Source organism: Spinacia oleracea, chromosome 6 (genome assembly GCF_020520425.1).
Source record: "Spinacia oleracea cultivar Varoflay chromosome 6, BTI_SOV_V1, whole genome shotgun sequence".
Classification (NCBI taxonomy): Eukaryota; Viridiplantae; Streptophyta; class Magnoliopsida; order Caryophyllales; family Amaranthaceae; genus Spinacia; species Spinacia oleracea.
This window is the reverse complement of record NC_079492.1, coordinates 60,048,125-60,054,124: the sequence shown is the minus strand read 5'-3', so window position 1 is coordinate 60,054,124 and position 6,000 is coordinate 60,048,125.

Here is a 6,000-nt window from a genome sequence, read left to right as displayed (position 1 = left end):
ACGTACTGTTTGTGTGACCTTACGGGTTCAGTCAAGAGTAAGCTGTGGATTAATATCATTAATTCCACTTGAACTGAAGCGGCCTCTAGCTAGGCATTCAGCTCACTTGATCTCACTGGATTATTAACTTGTTTAATTAATACTGAACCGCATTTATTAGACTTAACATTAAATGCATACTTGGACCAAGGGCATTATTTCCTTCAAATTGCACCTTCATCCTGTTTCTCCGACTTCTTTCCTGAAGATTTGGCCTGAGTTTTTCGAGGTCTTCCCATGGTGACGAAGGAGGTGATCGCCTCTTCGAAACCTCTCAAACGCAGACAAAACTTATGGTTTCTATGTGAGAAATATTTTACGTCTAGTTTTGTTGTTGAATAAGCTTGGGGGTACCCCAAATAAGTGGTATGAGTTTGTTTTGGTTCGATTTGCTTGAGTTGAGTTCATTTTGCGCTTCACTTTAGGTTTGAGCACCAATTACCAAATTTATTCCACACCTTACCCCTAGCCTAACGATACACCCTAAAAGTCCTCTTGACCCTTTTGAGTTGAGTCATTGTCGGTGGAGGGAGAATTTGGTCAAGTTTATGGAATGGGATAGTCATGCTAAGATGTCGAGTAACCTTCTCTTCTCCCATACAATTCTTTTTTTCCGGCGCCTTTGCGGCGTCATGAGAAACTATTCTTAAGGGTGGATGGGATCTAGAGAGTTGACGCGGTAAGATCGGTTGAAGGGGGATGGATAAGTGCATACCCTTAGTTCTGTTGCTTGGCATTTGAATCCTTCACTCGACTTAGGACATTGGTTAGCGTGCATTCGTTTATTTGGTTAGTAATATTAGCATTCTTTCTTGCTTGTTCCATAATAAAGGCCCTTTTCTTGAATTTTGTAGTTTCATCTTTTCTTTCTTTTCTATTTTCTTTTCCTTTCTTTCTTTATTTTCTTTTCTTTTCCTTTTTTTTCTTTCCTTTCCTTTTTCCTGGTTCGTTTTCCTCTTAGGTCTTGCCTTGATTGTATTTTTGGAAGAGTTATGGGTGGTTCTCTTTGGAAACCCTTGCGAGATCCTCATGAGCGATTGTGGGGTTTAAAGAGCTTGTTGCATGCGTGCTTAAATGCAACCGTGATTCCTACGAAAGTGAGTTAGTGTGCATTCTTGTAGTTCTTATTTTCGTAATTTTGATTTTGAATAATTAAGCTCATTCTCCTCCCCGTTTCTCATTCTAGCTTTGCTTGAGGACAAGCAAAGGTTTAGCTTGGGGGAGTTTGATGAGCGACATTTATGTCGCTCTTTCTTAGCTTAGGATTTTTGTTCATTTTATTAGCATTTTATTATTAATTTTGCTTAGTTTTATCGTTTTTAGTTTGTTTATCGCATTTTTGCATTAATCGTAATATTTTCTCGTCTTAAAACGTGCCTTTTGTGCGCATTCTCATTGCGTAAGGGTCATATTGAGCATTAACGTGTTTAATAATTTGCCATTATGCTTGAGGATGTTTAATATGATTTTACGATTTGCAAATATGCGATACGAATTAATAATATGCTATGCGATTTAATAAGTGTGCTAGGTGTAATAACCCGTATTAATTACCTAATATCTTATTTTATCTATGAAAATATTTTATAAAAACGTTTTTAATAACTCGTATTAGTTACCTAATATCTTATTTTAACTGTGGAAATATTTTATAAAAACGTATTTTACAAAGGATGATAGTAATAATTTATAATATCTTTTTATTTAATAAACTATAATTTTTATTTATCTGTTAAACTTACCAGAATCTAAAGGATAAATATATACGTTGTTGATCAAGCTAAATATTCTTCCCCACTCTTATTTTATTTTGAATTCACATAACCAACTCCTAAAGATCACACAAACTAACCGTCATTGACTAAGTCCTTCTAACTTTGTTCTCATCATTCAAATTACGAAGTTTTAATCTCCATCATTATCTTTTCTTGATTTTGAAATTCCAGCAAGTATTATCCAAAAAAAAAAAATCTAAACCAAATTCTATCATTGAGTCTCAAACTATACAACCGTACTCTCCGCAACCTACTCAACTGATTACCCAAAGTCCACCAATCACAGTGGATCCTTAACCCTACGAGATCCTCTTATAATCTAACTATAAATACCTCTTACTTGACTCCCTTGTCACATTTGGCAAACCTCTTATAACTCAATTCATCAGAGACGCAACTTCCGAATTACCAAACCGCACATCGATAGCCGAAGCAAGTATTGACTCACGTTCGGCACAACCGAATCACCATCAACCTATACCAAAAATCACCGCGAAAAACACCAGCTCATAGTCCTCACGTCCCTCTACATCCACAATCTTTCATCTCTAAAAATCGATCGTAAACAAAGGTAATGTATCATCTCAAAGATAGCCTTATGCCTTCGTAACTACTCGGTTTCTTACCTCTTTATTACTTGAGTTTTGGAAAATAAACCATTTTCTTTAGCTTTCCTTCAAGGACCACGTGAGTTTGAAGGTACCAACGTGGACTCTTCTTATCTTATTCCACCAAATAGTTTTAAATAGATTAACTTTATTGGTTTTATATTATAAATTATTAACAAAACTATTTTGATATACTAATAATAAATTTTACTTAATTAGCCTAATCATTATCTTAATAAATTCCGATACCCGTATCATACGTATATATATTCTTTATAGGTATAGCCTACACCCGGATCGCACAAATGTTGACACTATTTATTTTATGATTTTATGTAGAGTACGTAGAGCGTGAAGAGACCTACTAGTGTTTGTTTTGTGCAGTGATTCGTAAGACTAAGGTTAATAAGGTAAGTTGCTATGTTCGTCGTCTTGCTAATTCCTGTAAAACAACCAATTTTGACGTGACTACGTGTTTTACATACATATGTTGTGGTTTGCGTGATAAATTATGTTCGCATTATCCTTGAGAACATTCGGTGATTTGGATTAGGATTTAGGCATTCCAATTGGTTAATATTCTATGCATGAAACTCATAAGCATAAGCGTGAATACATGTAGTAATCGAGTTGTCTTAATATAATCATTAATTGGTGGGACTTTGGTTGCTTCAATATAATGAAAGAATTATGCCTAACACTTATATTTTGTCGTTTGTGAAATCATGGTGGAGCCTGGTATAACTTGACAGGTTAATCTAAGTCTCATAACTCATGTGAAACTAAGGGATGTACGTATGTCATGAATCTGGAAGTAATAATCTAGTATGTTGAGGTCATATAGAATATAATAAGACATTAATCACTTAAAAGAGAAAAAAAGCTTGGTTGGTAATTCCACTACAAGAAATTGTACTATTAACGACGGGAAATCCCGTCGCAAAAGGCCAATAATCGTTGATTAACGACGGGATTTCCTGTCGCGAACCCGTCATAAAAGGGGGTCGTCGTTAATAGAAATCCCATCGTAAATTTGTCGTAAACCCGTCGTAAAATACATTTGCCACGGTTATTCCCGTCATTGTTTGGTTGTTAGCCCCGTCGCAAAAGGCTTTTGCGACGGGATTTTTGACCCGTCGTAATTAGGTTGTCGTTAAAGATACAAATTCTTGTAGTATCTTAGCAGGATCCCCTAAGGTGATGAACACATTGGTGGTATGACACAACGTGTCTTAATATTTTAGTCGGAGCTAACTAGCACGACCTAGGCTTGTTCTACTCCCGTGAGTTAAAAACACTTAAGGACTAAGACCTATTTTGGTGGGTACACCTATTAGGGTGGTAGTCTCGAACTACAATTATGGTGGAATTATCTTGTTCTCTTACTTCTAAGTAATTAATTAACTGTTAATTATGGACTGAGTGCGTGTGCTTGTTACGTGCTATCTGTTCATGAAATTTTTTTAAGATAAAATGTTTTCCAAAGTAAGAAAAAGGTTTTCGAAAACGTTTTACAGGGTGAAGTAGTGCTTACTCAATTTCCACTGATTTGTGGTTTCTCTTCTGTATATATGTTTTTCCAATTTACAGGTATGCGTGGCACGTCATTAGCGACCGTATCACAACAACTAGTAGCAAGTTATTAAGAACGTAGATCACCTAAAGACAATCAGTTGGGTTTTATTTAATTCAGTTTGTAACGATATTTTGGGTAGTCGGTTTAAGTTATTTAATTATGACAATGTTGGTTTATTTATAAAGGTTGGATTATTGGTGGATAATATAGCCTTACATTTGGGTTGTAGCCTAAATGTGGCGGTAATACCCTTAATTTATTAATTTATTCTTCCGCTATAAGACCTAATCAGGTATGGAAATTGGGGGTGTTACACTAGGCGATTTTGATTACTTGGCTATTCGTTGTTTGTTGAGTGCAGCGATGATATTTCTTTGTGTAGCGATGAAGCAAGCCATGAGCACATGTGCAGCCAGCAACACACGCAAGACCCAAAGCACAGCTATTCCACGACAGCCCTACAGCATCACAGTACAGCAGCTATACACGAGCTCATTGCAGTCCTTTACAGCAGCTCTTGTGCTCACCAACGAGTTTCTTGCAGTCCCTATTAGCAGCTACATAACAGCAGCCATAAGCAAGCATAACAGCAGCAACTAAGGGGGTTAGCAAGGCAAGAATAGCAGCTATGAACGAGAAGAACAGCAGCAATACGAAGGTTGCCACAGTCCACTTACAGCAGCTGTGCACTCAGCTTTGTTGCAACCATTAGCACTCGAACAACCTCACGAACATCAGCTCTTTAAGCTCACCAAAAAGCTCCTTTGTAGTCCCTTGTTATAGCAAACACAACGCAGCAACAGCATGAGAAGAATAGCGCAGCAAGTACAATACAACAGTAGCGCGCAAACAGAACTAGCAGCTTGGCTCTGTGCGGTCGAACAACCATGTTGTGCGGCCGCACATGACCTGTTGTGCGGTCGTTTAACAGTGCTCGAGCGCACAAACTGCCGTATGAAAATTCAGTAGCTTCTGTGAGGGTGTCGAAAAAGCACGAGGCTAATGCGTGAGCTCGTCCCTCTTGGGCGTTACGTTGTCAGATCAAGTGTAATTGGATCTCCTGTGAGTTTACACCCAATCGACTAGTAATATAGGAGTCGCCATTCAGTTTTTAACGACAATGAGAAAAACTGACAAAACCCGGTTATCGTGACATAAAAGGAGTGTCGTTATGTTCGACCACGATGGCCATAGGTTCCCTGTGATCCCTGGTGTGGGGATCGTTCAACGTACACCCGTAGGGTAGAGATTGAGAGTTCGGGGGACTGTAACTACCGAGAGGAGTGCTCATCGATAATACTCCAGAGGCAGGTTATCCTTACTAGCTTAGCATAAATAATTGAAGGGACATGCGTTAAACTATTAAACTATTCTGAATTGATTTTAGCAATATGCAACACATAATACTAAATCGATCGTGATTATCTTATTTAGATTGATTTAAGGTACCTAGCATGATAATTCAATTGTCCAAGGTGTTATCTTATTAGGCGTGATAGATCAATCAAATTAATAGTTTGACAATTTCATAAAAAGGTGATGAAAGCGATTAAATCACATGAGGGACACATTACAACGCACCCTTAAGAGGTGCGTTGTGGTTCTCAGAAAACTAACCACTTGGCTTTGCTATTTCTCCTTTTATTTAACAAATCTCGGGTTTCCAAGAAATGTTCCAGTATTTAGGCTTAATTCATCAAGCTACAAGGGGCAGGATGCGTTCTTTTCGACTTTTGGGTCGATTGCGACAGAACGCTGGATCAATTTCGCAGCGTGAGGCTTAGGCTTAAGGCTAGAGTCAATACTCAGATTATGGAATTGTGCATGTGTTCTTTTCACGTCGGTTTTAGGCTGTATTTATAGGGAAAGAGTGTGTGGAAAGATAGATTTTAAGATACGAATCCAAAACGAATCCGGAGATAAAACGGCCCCGGGCACTTTCAGCGCCCAGGGCTGGGCGCCGAAGATTTGGGCGCCCAGATCCAGGCGTTGAAAATGGGAT